We start from the raw sequence: 26,250 nt of genomic DNA on the forward strand, positions 1-26,250 counted from the left end.
TTGGGAATAGACACAGGGGGGTGCCATCTCGTCCTTTGCCTCAGGCAGCAAAATGTATTGGGCTCCAGGATGGGAACAGCCTAAACAAAGGACACACAATGGCCATTGAAGTGTATTGGGCTCCGGACTAAGAAATAAACAGTGTTACCTCGGGTTGTCTTTGTCCATGGAGTTTTCTTGGCAGGGATACTGGAGTGGCTTGCCAGTTCCTGCTCCAGGTGGATCACGTTTAGTCAAAACTCTCCACTATGACCTGTCCTTCTTGGGTGGCCCTGCATGGCATAGCTCATAGCTTCTCTGAGTTATTCAAGCCCCTTCGCCATGACAAGGCAGAAGTTCAAACCTATCCATTCTTAAGGAAATCAGCCCTGAGTACTCACTGGAAGGGCAGATCCTGAAGTTGAGGCTCCAGTACTTTGGCCACCTCATGAGAAGAGAAGACTCCCTGGAAAAGACCCTGACATTGGGAAAGATGGAGGGCAGAAGGAGAAGGGGACGGCAGAGGACGAGATGGTTGGACAGTGTTCTCGAAGCGACTGGCATGAGTTTGGCCAAACTGCGGGAGGCAGTGGAAGACAGGAGTGCCTGGTGTGCTCTGGTCCATGGGGTCAGGAAGCGTCGGACACGACAAAATGACTAAACAACAACACCTCACATTACAAACACCTCGGATTACAAACACTTCGGGTTACAGAAGTAGTACCTCGAGTTAAGAACTTTACCTCAGGATGAGAACAGAAATTGCGCGGCGGCAGCGGGAGGCCCCATCAGCTAAAGTGGTACCTCAAGTAAAGAATTCAGGTTAAGAACGGACCTCCGGAACGAATTACGTTCGTAACCAGAGGTACCACTGTATTGGATTTCTAAAGGGTTGTTGGGTTGTGTGATTGAAGTCAGGCTGATTGGTTGCTTACATCAGTGGTTTTCAAGCAGCGTGCCAGGGCACCCTGAGGTGCCTTGAATGATAGTCAGGGGTGCCATGGGCAACACTGACCTCTGTCTCTCTTTCCTTCCCTCCCTCCTCTGGTGCCCTCTCCCATCTCTGCCTCCCAAAGGCTTGCATGGCTGTTTGTTGCTGCAGACCTGGCTACAAGCTCCGCAGGCGAATGGTGCCTCTGGGGCTGGCCAGGGGGTGCTGGTTTGCCACAAGCTGAAGCGGCTTCGGAGTAAGCAAGCAAGCGGGCGAGGGAGCCCAGCCAGCCTGTCCACCAGCCCTTGCCCTTGGGAATGGAGAGACAAGTCCCAGGTCCCTGTGGGGCAGTGTGAGGAGGCACCTCTCTTTGGGGAAGGCAGCTCAGAGACCAGGGGTGGCAGCAGCGGCTGCCCGGGGGACTCCCAAGGAGAGGGGAGAGGAGGCTGAGCGAACCCTCCACAAGGGAAAGTGTTCAAAAAAGGGCGAGTGGCTGCCAGCTTTGCAGGCAAGGGTGACATAACTGGGCTCCTGAAACCCGCAGGGGTGCTGCAGAAAGAATGTAGTTGGTCAAGGGAGCCGTGGACTCAAAAAGGTTGATAAACTCTGGCTTACATAGTGATTTATAGGGAATTCTCACTGTTGGGAGTAACGCCTCAACACTTTCTACATGTCACACAACCCCACCCTAACACACCAGCGATGTTGCTATTTACACTGGCAACATTGCTTCTGAACCTTATATTGACGTCACAAAGAGGCTTCACACCGTCTCGCTGGACACCCCTGACCGCAAACGACAAGGGGGGTGGCCTGTCCCTGAACATGGCCCTCCACACCAGCCGAGACCCAGGACCAACTGGCTAATCGCCAAAGGGTGCAAAACACCCCAAACAAACACCTATACGACCACAAATAGGAAACCCTTTCCATTCCGCCCACCTTTCTCCCCCTTTCTCTTCCTAATGTCTCAACAAATGAAACTGATGTGTAAAAACGTTACATGGAAAAATACGAGAGAGACATTGCATATACCTTTGTAAAACAAGAAAATCCTTAATAATTTTTTTATTTTTTTTTTAAAAAAACACTTTCTACATGTGCTGCATTAGAAGGATTTTGGGTATCACAAAGCAGGACGGAATTCCAAAGAAAGATGTTCTCTCCCAACGCCCAGCACGCCCAGCACGTTCGCACTCCTGTCACAGAGACATCCACACTGGCTTGGTCGTGTCCAGAGAAATGGAAGATGGCAGCATCTCCAAGGCCGTGCTCCACGGGCAGCTGGCATCAGGCACCAGGCCTGTTGGCAGACCAACCCTACTCTACAAAGATGTCTACAAATGTGACATGAAGGCTGGCAACATCAACCCAGCTGTGTGGGAATCCCTTATGGACAACTGCAGTGCCTGGAGACAGGCAGTCAAGTCATGTGCTCATAGCAGTGACCAGAGGAGGGATGACCGCTGGGAGGAGCACAGAGAGAAGAAACGCCATGGTGCATCTGCAGAAGCACAACCGTACACCTTCACCTGCCCCAGCTGCAACAAAACATGTCTCTCTCGTATTGGTCTCTACAGCTACATCAGGCGCTGCAACCTTCCAACAGCTTGAGCTCACTCCCCCATTGCCTCCTGAGATGGACAGATGCCAACAGATCTCTCCCTCCACCAGCACCCCAACTAAGTCCACTTGGTCTGGAAATGGCCCACACAGGCCACACCCCCAGCAAGAGTGTCAACAGAGAACATGGTTCCAATTCATTCATGGTTCCTTTAATACTTTTTCGTAGCAAGGGAGCAGATCTTGGAAGAGGGAAAAACTCAGTTGGGCTGCATAACTCCAATGGCTAGTTCGGATCTGTCCAAGGTCCTGCTAATTTTTGAGTGACCCAGCCTGCCAGATTGACAGTGATCAAGTCAACCGCATGCCTTTAAGGCACTCTGATATCACTAATAACAGTCAGGGCTTACCCCAAAGAATCCTGGGAACTGTAGTTTGCATATGGAGCTGACCTCACCGACCTACAGATTCCTGCACCCTTAGCAAACTACAGTTCCCAGCATGCTTCATGACTGTTAAAGTGGTATATGAGTGTATTTGGTGGGTGTGACCTGAGAATTAGCCTGACTACCTTTGACTGAGTCAGTCCATCGCCACACCACCTCACAGCACCCCATGCCCTGTTGGCTTCTGCTAGTGGTCAGGACAAATTAGCACCTAGGCCAGGGGTCAGCAAACTTTTTCGGCAGGGGGCTGGTCCACTGTCCCTCAGACCTTGTGAGGGGCCAGACTATATTTTTTTTGGAAAAAGGAACGAAATCCTATGCACCACAAATAACCCATAAATAAAAGCACACATTATATTCATGTAAGAATATGCTGATTCCCGGACCATCTGCGGGCCGGATTTAGAAGGTGATTGGGCCGGATCTGCCCCCCCCCCGGGCCTTAGTTGCCTACCCATGATCTAGGCCAGTCCCCTGCAATGCAGGAATCTCTTTTGGCCCATGTGGGGCTCTAACCCACGACCCTGAGATTAAGAGACTCATGCTGTACCAACGGAGCTATCCAGTAAAAAACAACAACAACCCCACAGCAGGTAGATTACTAACCAGGACTATTAGCATCTAATGCTGGTCACACTGTTTGGGCACCTGAAGCAGACAATCCCACAAGGGCCTCCCCTGCTTCCTGGTGGCACAAATAATAAAACAGGAAATGACGTAACAACACGACACCCCAAACCAGCTGCCTGAGGTAGCCACTTCCCTCTGCCCAACGGTAGGGCTGGTTTGTAGGCCAGAATGCTTCAGGCGTCAACACCCAGAGCAAGTAGTTTGGAGAAGGGCCGCACCTGAGTGGAAGGGCACCTCCTTTGCATGCAGAAGGTCCCAGGTTCAGTCCCCAGCATCTCCAGGCAGGGCTGGGGGGAGGACTCTGTCTGGAGAGCTGCTGCCAGTCAGTGTAGACAGTACTGATCTATATGGACCATGGATCTGACACAGGATAAGGCAGTTTCCTCTGTATCGGCCTTGCTTTCCAGCAGCAGTTTGGCTGCTCCATCTTCCTTTCACGGACCTCGGAGTGAGCAGGCCCAGGAGACCAGTGTTTTCTTGTTTGTGCTGTGCCAACCTTGTGTTTTCTGACCCTAGATTTCCAGGCAGCTGGGAACAAATAGCTCCAAGTTACGCACTGGAGCGTCTCGGATTGTTTCGGCTGTTCCCATTACACAAATGGCTGCACACACGTCACGGCCGTCACGGTAGACAGCACCTAATGCACAAACCTCGGAGAGCCCAGGATCCCCGGGGAGCGTCCTGTGTGTGCTTCAAGGTTGCTAGTTGTGATTTAGTCTGCTTCCATTCCTCCTTCAGGTGACCCATGTGAAAGACGGGAACTGGCTGGTGCACATATAGCATTCTTCGGGGGTCTGTTCATCTCCAGCACTCTCGGCTCCAAAGCAATCTGTCCCTGTTAAATGCAGGGGTGGAGGCCTGTTTCATTGTTGGACTCTTTGACGCCCATCAGCCCCGGCAAGGACGGCCCATGGTCAGGAACGATGGGAGTTGTAGTCCAGCCACATCCGGAGAGTCGCAGGTTCCTCGCCCCTTCTGTGAAGGCTGCAAAGTGAAGCGGAATGAGAAATACAGGGCAGCTCAGATAGCTCAGTCAATAGAGCCTTAGCTTCTCAAGCTCAGAGTTGTGGGTTCAAATACCATATTGGGGCAAGAGATTCCTGCATTGCGAGGGGGGGTTGGACTAGATGACCCTCAGGGATCCCATATATATATATATATATATATATATATATATATATATATAATCATAATTTATTAAATAAATAAATTTGAAATATAGAATTATATAATTCTATATTTCAAATTTATTTATTTAATAAATTACTACTTAATAAATAAATAAATGAATAAGTACTCTGTATTGGGAGCTAAAGTTAGCAAGGAAAATACAAGAAAATAAAATAGAAGAATTACACAAGAGTACTAAAGTAGTAAACTAGAAGAGACAGACTGACAACCTAGGATGAAGACAAGTGGAAGCTGTAAGGGAAGGGGAAGTAACAGATAGTAGAAATAGACAAGTATGGACAGAAGTAAGGAAGAAAGAAGTATTACTAAAGGTTAATAGAATTGATTTATATGAAATATAGAATTGGATGTTATGTTTTGCTTTGTATTATTTACAACTGAATTTTTGGAAATATAGGAAGGCACTAATTGAATGCATTTTGTGTTTTTTTTAGGAAGAATTCAACATGTAATTTTTTAACATTGTTATTCTTTGGTTATTGTTTGTTTGTTTTTTTATTCAATGTTCTTTTTTCTTTTGTATAGATGTAATAAAGTAAATAATAAATAAATAAATAAATAAATTTAATAAATAAATAAATAAATAAATTATAAATTTATTTATAATTTATATTTCAAAATAGTCATTTAAACAACCTTAAATCCACAACTTCCTTTCTTCTCCTTCTGTGGCTCATTTTGCATACTACACATCCCTGCATATTTGACATATTTGACATGAACTAAAACATTCAATAATCCATGGTTCCATCCATCAAAACTTATTTACACTATTGAATTTATCTTAATGCTACCAGCGTTTTTAAATAAACACAATTCTCACCCATATATTCAGTAAACATTTTTCAGTCTTCCTTAAACGTGCATTCTTTTTGTTCTCTTATTCTAGATGTTAAATTTGCAAGCTGCACGTATTCCATCGGTTTAAGCTGCCATTCTTCTTTGGTTTGGGACCTCGCTCGTTTTCCATGGGGTCCCTTCCACCTCTATAATTCTGTGATTATGTGATTCTATGATCTTAATCTTTATTGCATTTTCACTTGCAAGGCAGTGTGGCCTGAGTTTGCTGGGTGAGTCCAAGCCCCTGTGCTGATTCTGACCTGGGGTGAGTTCCAGCTTCCCTGCTCATCTGTAAGCGAAAGAGATCATTTTTTTATGAGATTTGTGGTTGGACTAAATTGGGGTTAGCCAAGTTGAATTTCACAGCCCGACCTTTGATATTGTTTCTTAGAGGTTGTGCCCAGCAGGTGGCAATAGACTTCCATCACTGGATCCCCATTTGTTTAAACGAAGCCCCACCACCTTTAACCATTTAGTGTAAAAACAAACAAAGAACCTGCCACCCTGGCAACTGAATCGCCAACCATTTGTATCGATTCACTCTGCTACGTTGCTCTTCTTCCCTAAAATAAATGCTTGTATGGAAGAACAGTGCTATTATTTTTAAAAGAGAGACTGGATTCTTGTATTAAGGCAGTGACTTTGAAGGCTACAGCTAGAAAGAAGAAGAAATAAAACAACCTTAGTCATGCCTTGAAACCCCCCTCCTCATTTTTAATTTAATTTAATTTAATTTAATTTATTTCAGGCCTAGTATTCCAAGCAGCACCACAAAAAGTGCCTGGCAGCCATTTTAATTCCCCACAACTGCCCCAGAAATATTTCTGCTTTGTGGGGCATTGTGGGAACTTAAAATGCCAGCTATATGGGTCCTGCCTCTGTTAATTGTTGGAACGTCTAAGGGATTATGTACGTTATTGCAAATGTAGCAGGGGAAAAGAAACCCAACACCAGCTGACATTAACAATCAGAATAATCCATCAACAATCCTAAATTAAGCCTATATATTAATATGAGCATGGGACATGGGTGGCACTGTGGGTTAAACCACAGAGCCTAGGGCTTGCCGATCAGAAGGTTGGCGGTTCAAATCCCTGCAACGGGGTGAGCTCCCGTTGCTCCGTCCCAGTTCCTGCCAACCTAGCAGTTCGAAAGCACGTCAAAGTGCAAGTAGATAAATAGGTACCGCTCCAGCGGGAAGGTAAACGGCGTTTCTGTGCGCTGCTCTGGTTCACCAGAAGCGGCTTAGTCATGCTGGCCACATGGCCCAGAAGCTGTATGCCGGCTCCCTCGGCCAGTAACACGAGATGAGCGCCGCAACCCCAGAGTCGTCCGCGACTGGACTTAACGGTCAGGGGCCCCTTTACCTTTATTAATATGAGCAGTCCGCATATCCAAACAAATATACAAATGAAACTGACGATTATAAGGTTGGTTCAAATAGAGCCACCTCCACCAAAATCAGTGGGGTCTTCGGAGGGGGGCAAAATTTGGGGGAGAGAGAGAACAGGTCCCCAGCATGTGATTCACACACACACACACACTGACTGAAAGAACCCAGAATGAAGTGAAGAATAAATGTGATCAGGAAGGATAGAGGTGACTCTCTCAGGATTGCTTCCAGGAGAGATGAATTAGTTCAGACTTACTTAATTCACACTTCCTGAACCACGACAGGTCCTGAATCACATTAATTTTTCAAAATCGACACACCTCCGAATGTTACAGTTCACTCCTGCACCCCAAACTGCAGATATTTGTAAAAATAAAATATAAAAAGATACAAAAGCTCATTATGTTAGGGAGAATCATTTCCCAAACTGAGTATGTGAGGCAAAGATGCATACAAAATGTGCATATCAGAGCTGCGCATGAACACCTGTACAGATTTCTTAAACAAGCCACGCAACTGAATTTACAGTTGGAAAAATGAGAAACGGACCAAAGCTGAAATGAACAGATCCGGCTGGCTCTAAGCAGGATTTTATTTTGCAAATCAAAAAGCGCTGGAGCTCCAGGTTGACTTAAAGACAACTATCCTAAAACCCAAATGTGTGTGTTGCGTTTGTGTGTTGGGACGGGAGATGACAAGGGTGCACCGACTCTGCATTCAGCCCAAGGCTTGTGTGTTTCTTATCATTTCGCAAATCTTGGGGCTGTCCGCTCGAAATGGGTGCTGGGGGGCCGAGCTTTGGTAAGCCCAGGCTCAATTTGAAACCCTGCTTTTGGAGGGTCTCACCGCAACAGGCGCCCGTCTTGCAGGAACCGTCCCGGGGAGGAAGTGTGGTTTTTGTTGCTGCTGTGTGTGTGTGTCCGTGGGAGCTATTTGGAGATGCGGCCCCACCCTCAAAGGCCATGATGGATGACCAGGCTGGAGGATAAAAGGCTTTCCTCCCAAATCGGCTCTGCTAAAAATAAACCACGGCTGGCTTTCATGTGTCTCGAGACCTAACTGAAACCAGCTGCCGGGGGGCAAGTGCGGCCTTTTCTGCTGCCGCTGCTTTGAATCCAAAAATGCTGCAAACATCACGTAGGGACATGGAAGTTGCCGAAATCGGGTGGGTGAATTTGAGGTGAGTCTAAAAGGCTGGATTCGAACACTTGGCGGAAGACTTGTGAGTGAGTCAGGACCCATCTCTCAGGCAAGGAAGCCATGACCCAAGAATGGGGAAGCTTTGGCTCTATAGATGTCGCTGAACTCCCCCCCCCCCATATCCTTGTTTGTCAGCTGTGCTGGCTGAGGTTGGAATCTAACCATTCTTAAGCTCAAGGTTGTGGGTTTGAGTCCCATGTTGGGCAAAAGATTTCTGCATTGCAGGGGGTTGGACTAGATGGGCCTCAGGGTCCCTTCCAACTGATTCTATGAGTGAAACACACACACACACACACACACACACACACACACACACAAAAACTTATATACACACATGTTTTATATATACATATGTACACAAACTTATATGCAGAATTCATCATGCGAAAGGCTGGACTGGATGAATCCCAAGCCGGAATTAAGATTGCCGGAAGAAATATCAACAACCTCAGATATGCTGATGACACAACCTTGATGGCAGAAAGTGAGGAGGAATTAAAGAACATTTTAATGAGGGTGAAAGAGGAGAGCGCAAAATATGGTCTGAAGCTCAACATCAAAAAAACTAAGATCATGGCCACTGGTCCCATCACCTCCTGGCAAATAGAAGGGGAAGAAATGGAGGCAGTGAGAGATTTTACTTTCTTGGGCTCCATGATCACTGCAGATGGTGACAGCAGTCACGAAATTAAAAGACGCCTGCTTCTTGGGAGGAAAGCAATGACAAACCTAGACAGCATCTTAAAAAGAAGAGACATCACCTTGCCGACAAAGGTCCATATAGTTAAAGCTATGGTTTTCCCAGTAGTAATGTATGGAAGTGAGAGCTAGACCATAAAGAAGGCTGATCGCCGAAGAATTGATGCTTTTGAATTATGGTGCTGGAGGAGACTCTTGAGAGTCCCATGGACTGCAAAAAGACCAAACTTATCCATCCTTAAAGAAATCAGCCCTGAGTGCTCACTGGAAGGACAGATCCTGAAGTTGAGGCTCCAATACTTTGGCCACCTCATGAGAAGAGAAGACTCCCTGGAAAAGACCCTGATGTTGGGAAAGATGGAGGGCACAAGGAGAAGGGGACGACAGAGGATGAGATGGTTGAACAGTGTTCTCGAAGCGACTGGCTTGAGTTTGGCCAAACTGCGGGAGGCAGTGGAAGATAGGCGTGTCTGGCGTGCTCTGGTCCATGGGGTCACGAAGAGTTGGACATGACTGAACGACTGAACAACAACAACAATGCACACAAACTACTGAAAAATAAAAAAGTACAAAATTACAAGTGCACAGAGTAAGATAAGATACAAAGATGAAGAAAGAAGAAATAGCACCAATTTAGAAAATAAGACGACAATAAAAACAAAAAAGATATTGTGTACATTACAAAAAGAAAGAGGGGGAACTTGTTATTGTAGATCAGTGTTTTTCAACCACTGTTCCGTGGCACACTAGTGTGCCGCGAGATGTTGCCTGGTGTGCCGTGGGAAAAATTGAAAAATTCAAGAGAATTACTTTATATATAGTCAATATAGGCACAGAGTTAACATTTTCTAATGGTGGTGTGCCTCGTGATTTTTTTCATGAAACAAGTGTGCCTTTGCCCAAAAAAGGTTGAAAAACACTGTTGTAGATAACCAGAGCTTAATCTAATATGGTATTTATAAAAATCAATTCCAAATACAGTGGTAACTCTTCTTACAAATGGGATCTATTCCGGAGCCCCGTTAGTAACCTGAAAGGTCCGCATCCTGAAGCGCCGCGTCTGCGCATGTGCACGACACGATTCGGCGCTTCTGTGCATGACATCATTTTGCGCGCCTATGTATGCACGAACCCCCGAACCCGTAAGTAACCCGTTCTGGTACTTCCGGATTCGGCGCCTTCGTAACCCGTGATGAATGCAACACGCAGCGTTCGTAACACGAGGTACGACTGTCGTACCTCGGAAGTCAAAAGCCTTGTGACTCGAACGTTTTGGCTCCCGAACACTGCAAACCCAGAAATCAGTGTTCCGGATTGCAAATGTTCTTTGGAACCTGAGTGTCCGATGAGGGTTCCGCGGGTTCCGATTGGCTGCAGGAGCTTCTTGCAGCCAATCGGAAGCCGTGCCTTGGTTCCCAAACATTTTGGAAGTCGAACGGACTTCCGGAACGGATTCCGTTCGACTTCCGAGGTATGACTGTATTGTTGAATTTGTCTATGTTAAGTCTGCATTTGTACACAACTTGTTCATGTGTAGTGAAACATCTGGGAAGATCCAGGTTTCCCCAGCTGTGCTATAACCACTGATTCTGCTCCCCTGCCTGCCAGTGGAGAGAAAACTTAATAGAAATATAGGGAGTTGTCTCACACAGAGTCAAACCATTGCTCCATGTAGCTCAGTGTTATCTACACCGTGGGTGGGAAAACCTCAAGTTCACAGGCCTAGTTTTGGTTACCAGGCCACCCCATTTAGCCAGCGAGGCTGTTTTCCCCAAGCCAAGCAAACTGCCAGTAAGTGCAGCCGATAGCCAGGGATGATGGGAGTTGTAGTTCAGCCATATCAGAAAGGCCAAAGGTTCCCCACACCTGTTTTTTTAAAAATATGTACACCCCACCTTTTCTTACATAGTTCAAGGCGGGTTCACAAAATAGCAAAACACAACAAGCAGCCGTAAAAGCCAGCAGTAAAAAGGCTTAAAAGCCACTGCGCTAAGGAGCATAATAAAACAGAACACAACGCCAGAGCCAAAAACCAGAAGGATTGTGTATAATTATGGGTAGGCAAGCAATAAAAAACAACAACCCAGCAGCCAATGCTCTTTCTAAATAGGGAGGCCTTAATACTGTGGGGTAAAGCGAGCAGGCGAGGCAACTTTTCCTAGGAATTGAGATCTAAAGAGCGGCTGCCGGAACAGCAGAGACCCTCCTCTCATTTGCGGCACCTTGTTTGTTAATTTCTGTGGAAATTTATTCACGGCTGCGTAATAAATGTACAGAAACAAGGAGGAAGTACGTTTAAAACGGTTTCAGGATTCTGCATTTATAGACAGCGAAAAGGAAGCAGAGCAACGAATGCACATTTTAATCTTTGGACAGTAGGCTGGTTTCTCTGCAAACGCCACTCTGTCCTGCATCCAGGCTGGCAAGGCTCCCGGCATGATCAGAACTCAAGGACTCTTGGAAGTCCTAAACATCTTCCAAGAAAATCATGCCCACTCACATCACAAAGAACTCATAACCCACCTACTCTCAGCAGCCAGAAACATCATAGCCAAACACTGGAGAGACCTGTCAGGAGTAAGCACGGGCCAATGATGCCAAATAATATGGGAAACAGCCTTACTAGAAAAATTAACCAATAAACTGAAACTGGTAAAGTTAGGTCCAGTCGCAGATGACTCTGGGGTTGCGGCGCTCATCTCGCTTTACTGGCCGAGGGAACCGGAGTACAGCTTCCGGGTCATGTGGCCAGCATGATGAAGCCGCTTCTGGCGAACCAGAGCAGCACACAGAAACGCCATTTACCTTCCCTCCGGAGTGGTACCTATTTATCTACTTGCACAGTGCTTTCAAATTGTTAGGTTGGCAGGAGCAGGGACCGAGCAATGGGAGCTCACCCCATCGCGGGGATTCGAACCGCCAACCTTCTGATCAGCAAGCCCTAGGCTCTGTGGTTTAGACCACAGCGCTACCTGCGTCCCTCAAAAACTGAAACTAACACTGGAACAAATAGAAGAAGACGCCTTCACCCCGTTATGGCTCCCCTTTATCACATATACAGCCCAACAAGACAATGACAAGAATCCGCCAACAGCATACGAATCCACATGGCTAACCTGATTCAAAAACACCCACCCACCCCACTCACAGATAATTGGTTTACAGATAATGCTGATTAATTTTCATGAGGACTAAAATAAATAAATAAATAACATACGGATATGGAAACATGAGAACCAACTTAAGACTGGAAGAAGGAGAAACTGAGAGCTTTCTCACATCCCCGGTGACCTGGCCACAGCCTTCCCCCACCAAGAGATGAGGTGTACTTCTGCTTAAATTGCAGTAGCCCTCTCTAAATTTGCATCACCATCCACGAATGAGCCACCTGCGCGCTAGATGCAAACGAGGAAACGGGACAGCCCCGTCAGTAGAGCACGAGACTCTTTATCCCACCAGGGCTGTGAGTTCGAGCCCCACGTTGGGCGAAAGATTCCTGCATTGCAGGGGGGGGGGGCTGGATCCTTGCGGCCACTTCCATCTCTACAGTTCTCTGATTCTATGGGATCTGTGTCCCGTCCCCCCCCCACGACATTCGCTTCAGCTCAGCCTATGAGCAGCTGGACCAGGAAGAGGGCAGGCAAATTGGTCGGCCCTCGCTTGTGTAGGCCGTTCGCATCTGGCTCCGGCAGTCGGATCCACAACAGGGGAAGGGGAGGAAGAGGACCTGCCTGGAGCCTCCGTCCCCGCATCTCTGCACTCTTTGAACTCCACTCACCCTCTTCCTCTGTAATTAAAGCTTTTTTATTTTTAGTCACCCCTTCCTTATTCTATTTAAAGCCCAGCAGCCTCCTCGGCACAAGGCAGGGAAGGGAGCAGCGCTGAGCCGAACCCGCGGTGGGCAGGGGAGGCAGAGCAAACGAATCTCCGAAACGGTGGGGTGGGCGGCAACAGCAACCGCTGGCAGGGAGCCCCAGGCCACAGTTTGGCCGACAGGGCTTTGCTGGGGAGCCACCGCCAAAATGGAGGGGGTGGGAGGAAGTTGCCCGGGGCTCTTTTCATCCAGCGAGTGGGCACTGATGATGGAGACGCAACTTCTGTTATCTTACAACGCGACCGAGAGAGAATTATAGGGTTGCCACCTTCTTCCGGGTTTCATTTTTTGCTTACTTGGGCCTAGCTTATTGGCTTTTAAAGAGCAGCCTGACCAATACCAGGCTGGCAAGGACGTTTTTCCTGGCAGGGCGATAAGCCACGGTTGAAGTTTCACTTGCAACATTCTGGGGCGCCGGGTTGCTGCTGAAAGCACAGCAGGAAGGCCTGTAAAAAAAATAATAATAATAGGTGGCAACCCTAGGAAACTGACCGGCACCAAGGGGTGCTGTGCTGGCAGGGTGCATTCAGGCCTATTGTTGTACCTCGTCTACCTGAGATGCTCAGCGTGTGAAGAGGTTTGAGCTGCTTGCTCCTGCTCAGCTGCATGACTCTCACCAAACCCCTCTTGAGTTCCTATCCCGGTAAGCTCAGAACGTTCACCACTAAGCTAAGTTCTACTGCCTGTGCAACTTTTCTGGTTGATGCACGGAAAAGCACATGAATCTGACCTTTGGAGTGTTTGTAAGTAAACCACAATTTTAACTTACCAAATGTGTGGGAAGGAACTTGGACATATTTAAAAGGTTTAACGGCCTATATTTACATCTGTCAGGGGGCTGCCCTCGCCAGGAGGCAAGGAGTTGCCAGGGCTTTATCGGTATCGCAAGCCCCCACCTCAACTGCTGAGCAATTCATCTTCATCCTGTGAGGATGGCAGTGATCCCTCTAGTGGGGAGTGAGAGATGGGAGCGGGAAGTAGGAGTCAGGGCTCTGACAGGGATAGAGATCCCTCACGCCAAGCAGAGGCTGGAGGGGAAGCACCGCTTCCGTCTCCCCACTTGCGCAGGGGGGAAAGACTCAGAGGGGGTAGGCGGGGGTTCCGCATCCCGCGCCTTTTATGCTGGGCTAAGAACCGGAAAGGGTCATTCCCGGACTCTGCCGAGGGATGAGCTGGACGTCTTTTTTGTAGCTGCACTGTATATATTTGCACAATAAAGAAACCTAGTTTTAGAAGTCTCGGAGTCAGCCTGGATACTCATGAGCAGCCACTGAAAACCTTATAACATCCTTTACTTTGCTGCATATTTTTTGACTTTAAATCTCTGCTGAGATTCTCTCACTCAGGGATACTTGTCCCAAACTTGGATCTTGGCATCCAGGAATTTTCCTATCTAGATGTTATTACTTTGAACCAACATTCTCAACCTCGGGGTGTGGGAATACGTTTTAGCGTTTCTCCCTTGCAATAGCCGCTGCGCAGAAGGATAAGAAGATCCGGCCGGAGCTGGAGTTGGGATCCCTCCGTGCCTCCAAAAGCGCGCCAGGAAGCCTCCTGCTAACGGCTGTAAGGCTGGTTTCCCGCCTGGAAGGGCTCGTTAATGCTAAGTTGTAATTGGTTGATGCTGAGTTGATGACGCTGTACAATTTCTCAATAAATAGCCCCTGCCTCAGTTTGAGGTGACGGAGAGCTCGCTCGCATTCAGTGAGTGTACTACAAGCTCTGACTGCAGTCTGCTTTATTTTGGCCTCCTTCTGCTACTTCAGCCACCTTTTGCTTTTCTTGCTGCCTATCGCTATCCTCTTCAGCCCTTCTACAAATCCTAAAACTCCTCACGACCTTCAGCAACTTTCATAACCAGCCGGAGCAGGTTCTCCCAACAACTGGTTATCCCGACATCGGTGTACTTTCTTCGGTGGCTGGACAGGGGAGGGAATACAGCAAGCCCAATGGTCCAAAGATGGTAGAGGACGCAGTGAGCTCTTACGACTGGTGACCAGCTGGCTAGGTACCTTGCTCAGACGTGCACCACCAATCTCTTGGTAAGGTAATGACCAACCATAACAGACCAGGCCAAGCCTAGAATGCTGAACGTGATTTGAGGCCCATGTTGACTTCCATGATGCACGAGGAAAGCCATGACATATGTTGAAGAAGGCAAAGGAAACATTGCTCAGGTAGCTTCACAGCCACATTTCCTCAGACGCCTCCCCTCACACTTTCCTGTTGCCAGGTACTGGAGACGCCACGACACGTCTGGGCCTGAGAACCCTGGAAGGAGGCGAAAGGGAGACTGCGGCGAGCCGGCTGTGTTGCGTTCTGCCCACCCGCTGGCTCCACACAGACACCACTCTGGCCTTTTCTTTGGGGCTTGCTAAATCCCCTTCTCCCCCGAACCACCTCGCAGCGGGAGATAACAGAGGGTTATGTGCTTAGAAGAGGCTGAGGTGGACATTTGAGGATACATGTGTGTGTGTGTGTGTGTCTCGCAGGGGAAATGTTCTCTAGTAATACACCCGACATCATTTCTCCCCTCAACAAAAGACAGGCTCGAACCTGCAATTTGTGGGGACGCAGACTCAGAGACTGAGGGTTGAGGGAAGGGGGAAGAGATACTTCCACCCCCTTCCTCCAGTGTCTGTCGCCAGAGCCTCAGGGCTACTTCCCTGGGAGGTCTTCGGACCAATGCGGATGATGTCGGAAGATGAATGCTCACGAAGGAAAGGGAGTCGAGGAACAAACACATTTTCTCCAGGCCAGCTTCACACACCCCCATGGACAGATTTTTAGACGTAGACTATGGTCACCCATCCACTTTTGTTGTTGTTCAGTTGTTCAGTCGTGTCCGACTCTTCGTGACCCCATGGACCAGAGCACGCCAGGCACGCCTATCCTTCACTGCCTCTCGCAGTTTGGCCAAACTCATGTTAGTAGCTTCGAGAACACTGTCCAACCATCTCATCCTCTGTCGTCCCCTTCTCCTTGTGCTCTCCATCTTTCCCAACATCAGGGTCTTTTCTAGGGAGTCTTCTCTTCTCATGAGGTGGCCAAAGTACTGGAGCCTCAGCTTCAGGATCTGTCCTTCTAGTGAGCACTCAGGGCTGATTTCTTTAAGAATGGATAGGTTTGATCTTCTTGCAGTCCATGGGACTCTCAAGAGTCTCCTCCAGCACCATAATTCAAAAGCATCAATTCTTCGGCGATCAGCCTTCTTTATGGTCCAGCTCTCACTTCCATACATCACTACTGGGCACCCATCCACACCACACATTTAAAGCACTCTTATACCACTTCAGCAGTCATGGAGAATCTTGGGAATTGTAGTTTGTTAAGGGTGCTGGGAACTGTAGCTCTGTGAGGGGCAAGTTGCCAGGATTCCTGGGGGGCGGGGTATGTCATGTGTTTTAAAGTGCTTTAAATATATGGTGCGGGTGTGAACTTTTTTTCCTGTCTCTAACTACCATGTTTCCTTCGCAGATGCCACTCTTGCCTCGGGGGAGAGCGTGGGAAAACAAACCTTTTACTAAAGTGGGCCCCCCCTTCCAAAGGTGATCCCCAGCTGTTTCCTCAGTAACCGTGGGACATTTACCTGTCGTTTCCCCAAGAAAGAGGTACCTGTCAACTCTGCTGGGGTCATTAGGCAGCCTTCCATAGAATCATAGAGTTGGAAGGGACCCCAAGGGTCATCTAGTCCAACCCCCTGCAATGCAGGAATCTCAGCTAATCATCCATGACAGGTGGCCATCCAATCTCTGCTTAAACACCTCCAAGGAAAGAGTCTGCCACCGTCCGAGGAAGACCGTTCCACTGCCAGACAGCTTTTACCAGGGGTCAGCAAACCTTTTCAGCAGGGGGCCGGTCCACTGTGCCTCAGACCTTGTGTGGGGCTGGACTATATTTTGAAAAAAATAATAATGAACAAATTCCTATACTCCACAAATAACCCAGAGATGCGTTTTAAATAAAAGCACACATTCTACTCATGTGAAAACACACTGATTCCCGGACCGTCTGCGGGCTGGAATTAGAAGGCGATTGGGCTGGATCTGGCCCCCGGACCTTAGTTTGCCTACCCATGACTTTTACCATCATGTAATGTTTTTATAAAATTTAATAAATATTTAATTAAAAAAATACAAAAGCAAGGCTTCATGCCTTCATGGGAAAAAAAAGACTTTTACCATCAGAAAGCTCTTCCTGATTGTAGTACTGGCCACTTAACCCTCTCCTACCCAATGCCCAAACCTACAACAGTCTAATATAGGGTCAAGTTATAAGCCAGTTTGGAGGATGCGGGTGGCGCTGTGGGTTAAACCACAGAGCCTGGGGCTTGCCGATCAGAAGGTCGGCGGTTCGAATCCCCGCGCCGGGGTGAGCTCCTGTTGTCGGTCCCAGCTCCTGCCCACCTAGCAGTTCGAAAGCACATCAAAGTGCAAGTAGATAAATAGGTACTACTCCGGCGGGAAGGTAAACGGCGTTTCCATGCGCTGCTCTGGTTCACCAGAAGCGGCTTAGTCATGCTGGCCACATGACCCGGAAGCTGTATGCCAGCTCCCTCGGCCAGTAAAACGAGATGAGCACCGCAACCCCAGAGTCGGACACAACTGGACCTAATGGTCAGGGATCCCTTTACCTTTTTATAAGCCAGTTAGCTCTTAGTATTGTTACTAGAGCAAGCATATGCATACCCATTAATAAGACACCCTGCCCTGCCCTGTTTGTAAATGGGAATCTGCTTTTGCCGCAACTTCTGAAGATAGCTGGAAACAGGCTAAGTATGTGGATCTGGTAAGGTGAGGCTGTGCACAACACAGGATATGCTGGCCAGCAGATGGAGAATGTGTGGGTTGCACATGTGTGCGCACTGAGATCCCATTCCTTCGCAACTCCCCAAAGTTCTGCAACCTTGCCTTGAGCTGCCCTTAACAACAGCTGACCATCTCTCCACCTAAGGATCCCTTGTGTACCATCCATTCAATTTTTTCACTTGTTCATTGCAAGAATGGGGAGGTTGGACTACAATTCCCATCATCCCTGACCTTTGGCCATGCTGGCAGGGGGTGATGGGAGTTGGAGTCCTGGAGTCCTCTAACCCCCTGCAAGGGCAACAGGTCCCCCATCCATTTGTGCTTTTAAACCTCTCTGTCTTTCTGCATATCTGTTTCTTCTTTCTCCCTTTATACCTATTTATTCACTTTCTTTTCCTGTCCATCAACTCATTATTCCTCCTTCATTTGAGTCCAGCCTTGGGATGCCATCAAACCCGAACGCACCACTGAGCAAAGTGACTTGAAAGGCAGATGTTCCTCACGCTGGCAGCCTGCCCTACTGGGTGCTTCCCATTGGTGATACCTTTGGGTTTCACTGAGTCATGTTTGTGGGTGAAATTTGCACCCCCTACTTTAGCAACCAGCCTGACTCACCCGTTCAGAAGGCAGCCACGAAGCAAGGCGAGAGGGATACACATCTCTGGGAGATGACTGATACACGTCACTCAGAGCAATCTGAGCTGGCTTGGTTTGTCAGCCCGAAACACAACATCTAGGTGTGACTTAGGGTGAATAAGTATCCTGCTTTGCATAGGACACACCTCTGTTTAAAGGCCTCCTCAATCAAAGCCTGGTCTCAAGATCAAGAACCCCTCAGCCTTCCCCACAATCGTGAAATGGATTGCATTGCCATTTAAACTATGGGAATTCTTTCAAGATTTGCACCTGTGCACGTGCAATGCTAATTTTGTGCAAAGCGGCATCCTCATTCCACGCACACACATTTTTTGGCAACGTATAAGTGGCCATCTTAATGTGACTCCTGCCCTTTGGCCTGGTGTCAGCAGCGGGCCAGCAGTAAATCACACCGTGCAGGTTTGGAGTTAACTCTTTATTAGCAAAAACATGACCAGCACAGGAGCATCAGGCCTAATGAAAACAGCAATTCATCTCCAGCAGGTCCTGCCCTCATGAAGCAGTTGCTGAGATAGAAAGTCCCTGTCTTCCCAGAGCTGCCAAAGTCTCCTCCTCACCAAGGTTTTTCTCAAGCAATCTGAGACTGCGCCTGCACAAAGCTAAGTTATCCTCCGCCTTTTTCATGCCTCTTCTGGTCCTAGGAGACAAGGGGGGAACAGAGCTTGTTTGTAGCAGCAGGAGGAGACACCTTTGCCTCTTCACCAGCCTGGCTCATCTCTGCCTCTTGGCCTCCCTCATCCCACTCTCCTTCTGACTCTGGACTTCTCTCTGTCACAGACTCTCCCTGCTCACTAAGCCCTGTTACCTCTTCAGCTTCTGACACCTCCTGCTCCCAATCTTCTCCCTCTGACGGCTCATCGTTGTCCCACCACCAATCCCTGGACCCTGAGCCTTCTTCCCTTGGTGGTTCCCCAGCTGGTTCCTCCCACCATTTCTCTGCACCCAACCAGTCCACGACACCTGGCATAGCTGATGCCAGGACCTTTTTTGGGTGGCTGTGGGCGGGGTAGAGAATGGGCACAGTTGGCGAAGGGCATCAGTACAGAACAAGGGAGGGGAACCTGCAGCTTCTCTCAGATGTTGTTGGACTCCAACTCCCATCAGCCCCATCCAATGGCTGGGGGTGACAGAAGTTGTCGTCCAATGGAGAGCTGCAGGATAACGCCTGACACAATGCAGATGATGGGTGTTGGTGCTGGTGTTGCAGCCTTCTATTGCAAGAGGCCTGTTGTTTGGCCTTATGGCTTGGCACTTCCTCAGTTCCTGAGATGGAAATCAGGAGAGTTTGCAACCTTGGAAATCCCCCGCCCTTCTGAGTCTCCCAACACCGTTGTCAGGACCAGATGAGGTGGCTTTCCAAAGGAGGAGGTGAGGCATCAGTGTGCCCAGAGCCAGGCTTGGAAAGACCTAGATGGAAAGGGATGGAACACAGGAGGAGCTGTGGCTGGAAGTGGATGCCAGACGCCTCCTTGTGGGCAGCTTGCTGGGACGGCTGCCACATTCCTTGATCCAGCACACCTGCGGTTTCAAGTTGTTTAGATTCTGCTGGGAACGCTAAGAGGAAGTAGCAGGATTAAAGTTGCAGGACACCCCAGGAGGTTTCTATCTTCCCCTTGTGAGGAAGGGGCCAATCCTCTTCCATGCAGCTGGGCTGAGGATCTGGTGGCCCTCCAGAAGTTGCTGGACTACAACTCCCATCATCCGTGACCATGACTTCCCATACTCTACTGCAGGAATGGCCAATGTTATGCTCTCCAGCTGCTGCTGGGCTCCAGCTCCCATCAGCTCCTGACACCAGGGCCGCTGGTCAGGGTTGTTGGGAACTGTAGTCTAACATAAAGCCCACCCGTAGTGAGATTCTTAGTGGGGAGAAAAATGGATAGCTCAGTTGGTTAGAGTGTGGTGCTGATAACGCAAAGGTTGCAGGTTTGATCCCCATATGGGACAGCTGCGTATTCCTGCATTGCATGGGGTTGGACTAGACCCCTCCCAACTCTATAATTCTATGAGTCTATGAGCCACTCTTATTGATACCATACAAAAATACATGAAAGGCCCTCCCTCTCTCACATGCACTGTGTCAGACACTGTCCTGGGTTCGAATCCTCACTCGACCACAAAGCTCACTGGGTGACCTTGGGGGCCATTCACAGCTTCTCTTACCCCACAGGGTTATTGTGAGGATTAAATTGGGGAGGAGGAGAATGATGCATGCCACCATGAGCTCTTAGGAGAAATGGCAGGGATAGAAATGCAATACAGTCATACCTCGGGTTATGGCTGCTTCAGGTTGCATGATTTCGGGTTGCGCAGCGTGCCGAACCCGGAAGTAACGGAATGGCTTACTTCCGGGTTTCAGCACTTGCGCATGTGCAGAAGTGCTAAATCGCGCTTTGCGCATGCACACAAGCCCGAATTGCATCACTCGTGTGCGCAAATGCAGCAGTGTGGGTTGCGAATGCTGCGAGTTGCGAATGCACCTCCCGCATGGATCGCGTTCGCAACCTGAGCGTCCACTGTAATAAATAAATAGTACACATGCAGTGCTTTTTTTCTGGGTGTACTCAAGCGTTTGCAATACCAGCACCCCCCAAAAAAAGTTATAAGTGTGGCACTCACTGTAACAACTTCATGGTGAGTACAGGAACCTGTTTTCCTAAAGAAAAAGAGATTTCTGAACACTTCAGGGGAATAGTTACCAGCGACAGGTGCTATGATGGCTAGCTGGCCAGTCTAAGAGTTCAAAGTGAGGAGGAGGAAAGAGGAAGAAGGAGTGGGGTTGTAGCATCAGACACACCTTGTTCCAGGTGGATGCAGAGTTCTTGCCCACTCCCATCTGGCTCCTAAGATGTTCTCCCTTGCCCAGATTCACGTACTCTTTCACCATCTATCGGGAGATCAGTTGCTCAAGTCTCTGTTATCTTGACCAAAGCCTGTCAACACAAGGCCAGAGGAATGCTAATTTTCTAACACCCTTGTTCAGGGTTGGTATTCAGCACACTTGTTCTGTCTGTGGATGAAGGTGGCGCTGTGGTCTAAACCACTGAGACTCTTGGGCTTGCTGATCAGAAGGTTGGCGGTTCAAATCCCCACGACAGGGTGAGCTCCCATTGCTCTGTCCTTGTTGTTGTTCAGTTGTTCGGTCGTGTCCGAATCTTCATGACCCCATGGACCAGAGCACGCCAGGCACTCCTGTCTTCCACTGCCTCCCGCAATTTGGTCAGACTCATGTTGGTAGCTTCGAGAACACCGTCCAACCACCTCGTCCTCTTCTCTTTGTGCCCTCAATCTTTCCGAGCATCAGGGTCTTTTCCAGGGAGTCTTCTCTTCTCATGAGGTGGCCAAAGTATTGGAGCCTCAGCTTCAGGATCAGTCCTTCCAGTGAGCACTGCTCTGTCCTAGCTCCTGCCAACCTAGCAGTTTGAAAGCACACCAGAGCTAGTAGATAAATAGGTACCGCTGCGGCGGGAAGGTAAACGGCGTTTCCGTGTGCTCTGGTTTCCATCACTGTGTTCCTTTGCACCAGAAATGGTTTAGTCATGCTGACCACATAACCCGGAAAGTTGTCTGTGGACAAAATGCAGTTTTTCTTTGGGGGGGGGGAGTTATTGAGTTATTGCTTTCGGTTTAATTTTATAAGTTGTGGTCTTGTTGTGAACCACCCTGAGACCGCCGGGTATAGGGAGGAGTATAAGTTGAATAAATAGTAACAATAACAACAGCAGCAGCAGCAGCAGCAACAACAACAAAAGCAACAATAATCGCCAAAACGTCTGGGAAAATCTGGACGTACGGCAGCCCTTGTTGGAAGCATTGATTTGGCGAATTTAATTAAAAGCAGCTCCAAAATGCAAAACTAAAAAAAAAGCTCTACAACCTTGCCCCTTCCAATACCTGTGATTCTGTATCTGTGAGGTTAGAATATATTGTAGAAGAGGAAGCTTGCCAAACCTGTTCCTTTGTCAAGGTAATTCCTTTGTATGCCTAGTTAGGTGGCACAGTTTAGCATATGTATGCTAAAAGGTTGCTCAGTGGCATTAGAAGCAAAGGCACATGGGTAGGCAAACTAAGATGGGGGGGGGGGGGTCGGATCCGGCCCAATCACCTTATAAATCTGGCCTGCAGTCCAGGAATCAGCGTGTTTTTACATGAGTAGAATGTGTCCTTTTATTTAAAATGCATTTCTGGGTTATTTGTGGGGCATAGGATTTTGTTCATTCCCCCCCCTTCAAAATATAGTCCGGCCCCCCACAAGGTCTGAGGGACAGTGGACCGGCCCCCTGCTGAAAATGGAAATGCTGTTTACCTTCCCGCTGGAGCAGTACGTATTTATCTACTTGCACTTTGACGTGCTTTTGAACTGCTAGGTTGGCAGGAGCAGGGACCGAGCAACGGGAGCTCACCCCGTTGCGGGGATTCGAACTGCCGACCTTCTGATCGGCAAGCCCTAGGCTCTGTGGTTTAACCCACAGCGCCACCCGCATCCCGTAGATAAGTGTATGCGCGTTCATATCTCCTAAAGACACCACAGTCTCCATTGACCTTCACTCCAAACAAGTTAGGCTCTCATGAAAGCTAAAAGCAGCAGGAGAAGTAGCAGCAGCAGCAACAACAACAACAAACGTACAACAACAACAACCACCAAATCAAAATACCAACATCCAAAAACTACCAACACACCAACATATAAACAAGAGAGAGGAATCAGAATTAAAAACAGGCATAGCCACTACAGTTTGGGTTGCCAAAAAGCTATCTGAAACCAAATGATCTTTGCCATTTTCTCAAAAAAGTAAAAAAGAAAAAGCAAGTAAATTGCCTGGCAAACTGTCCTAGGTAAGAGCTTCCAGAGAGAGGGTGCCACAACCAAAAAGGCCCCGTTCCGTGTACTCAGTCACCAGCCTTTCTTTCAAAGTCTGGTACACTTGGAGTGAAACTATATTTCACTCTCTGAGTCAGTTTTGGTTTCTCTTGGTTCGTCAATTTTCTATTCCTCAGTTAGCCACATTTCCTCATCAGTTGGTGGTTTAAACCCCCCCCCCAGTAACCCCCCCCCCAGTATATACATTCTTTGCAAGTTATTTCCCCTAATGAGACACATTTTTTAAGTCATTCTCGCTAATATATGTGCTTTTGTGTACACTTTCCTCTAACGTGTCCATCTTTTCTTGGATGGTGCGTTGCATCCAAGATAATTCGGAGAAGTGCAAGTTTTAAAGTATAGTTCTGTTTTGGCTTGCGAATTCCTGGGAGTGCAAATGAGGGTAGGCTGGCATGAAAATGTGAACAGACTTGTGAATGGGGCATTTTGCCCCCATCTCTAACCGTCAAGTACCTCTCTTTCTCTGGCGCCCGAGACCTGGACCACGTTGCTGTGGGAAGAGGCTGTGCGCTGCCGGCTGAGCTGTGCTTTTAGCCCCACCACCTGTGGTCCCCTGTGGAATGTTTTCCCCGGCAGGTGTAACTCCTGAGTCGATTTGTTCCACCAGGATGCTCCTGAATTTCTGTCTCCAGCCTCCCCCCCCTCCCCAGCTCTTTGATGCCTCTGTGCTCCGAGATAACTTCAAACATCTGCACGAACCAGCACAGCCCAGGCTTTTTAATTACACCCTTTCCAGCTCCCTGGTACTCTCCAGCCCCTTTGATGTTCTCTTACCACCCAGCGCTGTCGCCAGCAGCCACACACATACCATAGAGTTCAGTCTGCCCTGAGGGGCGGATGATGGGAAGGTGGGAGTGGAGAAAGGAGGTAAAGATGCAGGGTGAACCAAGCTGGTCCTTTAAACATCCTCCGCACAGCCCATAGACCATCTGGAGAATATTCCAGGTACCTCTATGTGGCTTAGGCCCTATCGACATCAAAGCTGATCAGCCGCCACATTCCCATGTATTGAGTCCCTGAAGCAAGAGTGTTTATTTTTTTTAATATGTTGCATATTTGGGTCCAGAGAGTCTTCATTGAGAGCAAGCATCCTAGCTGGTTCATCCTTTCCCTGCAGATGGACCGGAAAACCTAATCAGTGCATTTTCCCAGGTATCTTGTTAGCCTTTCTCGTATAAATGATGGCATGAATGTGACCTGAAACAAGTACGTTTAAAGCCCACACCACATCCAGAAAGTATCCCTGTCCTTCACAGGGATACAAATTACTTATGTATGTCCCATTCTGTTCAACACAGAAAATAATCTTCATTAAAAAATAATTAACCCCCCCACACAAAAAAAAATCTTACTCCTGTTTACACAGCTTTCAGCCCAGTTCTGTGCCTGTGTATCATTGGGGAGCAACACCTACATAAAATCATAGAACTGTAGTTGTGGTAGGAAGGGGACGCAAGGGTCATCTAGGCCAGCCCCCTGCAATGCAGGAATCTTTCACCCAACATGAGACTCGAACCCACGACCCTGAGATTAAGAGTCTCACCCTCTCCCAACTGAGCTAGGACTATGCTACATTAGCAAAACAAAACAAAACAAAACAAAACAAAACAAAACAAAACAAAACAAAACAAAACAAACGGTTTTTAATGCGTTATAACACGGCGACACCAGGTGGCGCTGCAGAGTTCCGTCTTTTGGCAACGCGATTTCCCATTGTGAAGTTTCAACGCGTTTTTCTGGATGCGTCTAGATCCAGCCCTAGTCATTGCAAAGTCCACCAGTAAGACAGTAAGTACACCCCCACCCCCCCCCCGCACCATGGAACTGGCTGTATGTATGATGTGTTGCTCTTACAAGCCCTGGGTTGGATGTAGACACATTAAAAAAAACCCAAAACATTTCAGGGAACCTTAGGTTGTAAATCTCATACTGTAGTGGGAAATCACGTTGCCGAAAGACGGAATTCTACAGCGCCATCTGGTGTCACAGTGTTATGACGCATATAAAACACTTTCCCTTTACCAATGTAGCCTGTAACCCCTGTTCTATGGCCTCCTCAAGCGTTTTTTGATTGGCAGGAATGTGTCATGGAACTGCAATGGCGCCTCTTGTTTGCCTGGAGCAAGGCGTTGTATTTTAGCCCCTCAGAGCTCTGTCCAAACAAGGCAAGGGTTCAGCCCATAAAGTAGTGACATACGAGAAGGCGGCCTTGAGCATGTGCAGAGTGCCTTTCCTCACTACAACTAGCCTGAACACTTCTGCAGCTAAGGCACCGACCCACCAAGGAGGAGGGCAAACTTGAGCCCTGGCGCCTCTCCTTTTAGAAACAGCATTAATGGTCTGAGACCCCAAGGGCATTGTTCTCTATCAATTGTTCCTCTCGGTGCTTTGTCAGGGATTGCCAAATGTGGTGTGCGCATGAGAGAAAGGGGCTTACCCTTTCTGCCCCACAGCATCCTGGCTAGTGGCACGGAAAGAGATGTGGTCCACCAGGTGCGAAGAGCTTTGGGGAGGCGAAAACAGGGCCATCTTCTTTTCTTCTGACCTGGGCTGCAAACACACCAAACCTCTAAAGCACACCTAAACAGGTAAAGAACATTTAAACAGGAACACCCCTGCCAAAAAACAAACACCGGAAATATAATTTACCTCTCGCAGTACTACAGTTCCCAGCACCACACACTACAGTTCCCAAGTTTCTTTTGGTGTTTGACTGTGTGTGCTTTAAACATATATATGTAAGCAGCCTTAGAAGCTTTGTGACTTATTTCTAGCCTTATTTATACTTGTCGACGCCGTCCATTTTTAGGCCGCTCAGTGCCGTAACTGACCCCACAGCAGCTCAACACCAGCCTGGCAGAAACCCCGCAGGCCGGGTGCTTTCCGCGGCACAGGGAGGCAGAGCGGGGAAGCAGCACCGCCTGGATTCCTGCCTGTCCTCACGTAGGTGCTACAAGCCGCGGGTGCCCTCGCGGTTACCTCGCGGAGGAGCTTTGGGGCGCAAGATGGGGAGCCCTGTCTCGTCTGATCTTTCCAGCTTTGAAGCACATGGCCCTGGGGCCAAACATCGCGGCTCCGAGGAGGGCAGGACCAAACAGCCCTCCTGCCTCTTCCCTTCCTCGCAGGCCTCCTGGGACTCAGATATCCCACATCCTGG

Source organism: Lacerta agilis, chromosome 14 (assembly GCF_009819535.1).
Source record: "Lacerta agilis isolate rLacAgi1 chromosome 14, rLacAgi1.pri, whole genome shotgun sequence".
Taxonomy (NCBI): Eukaryota; Metazoa; Chordata; class Lepidosauria; order Squamata; family Lacertidae; genus Lacerta; species Lacerta agilis.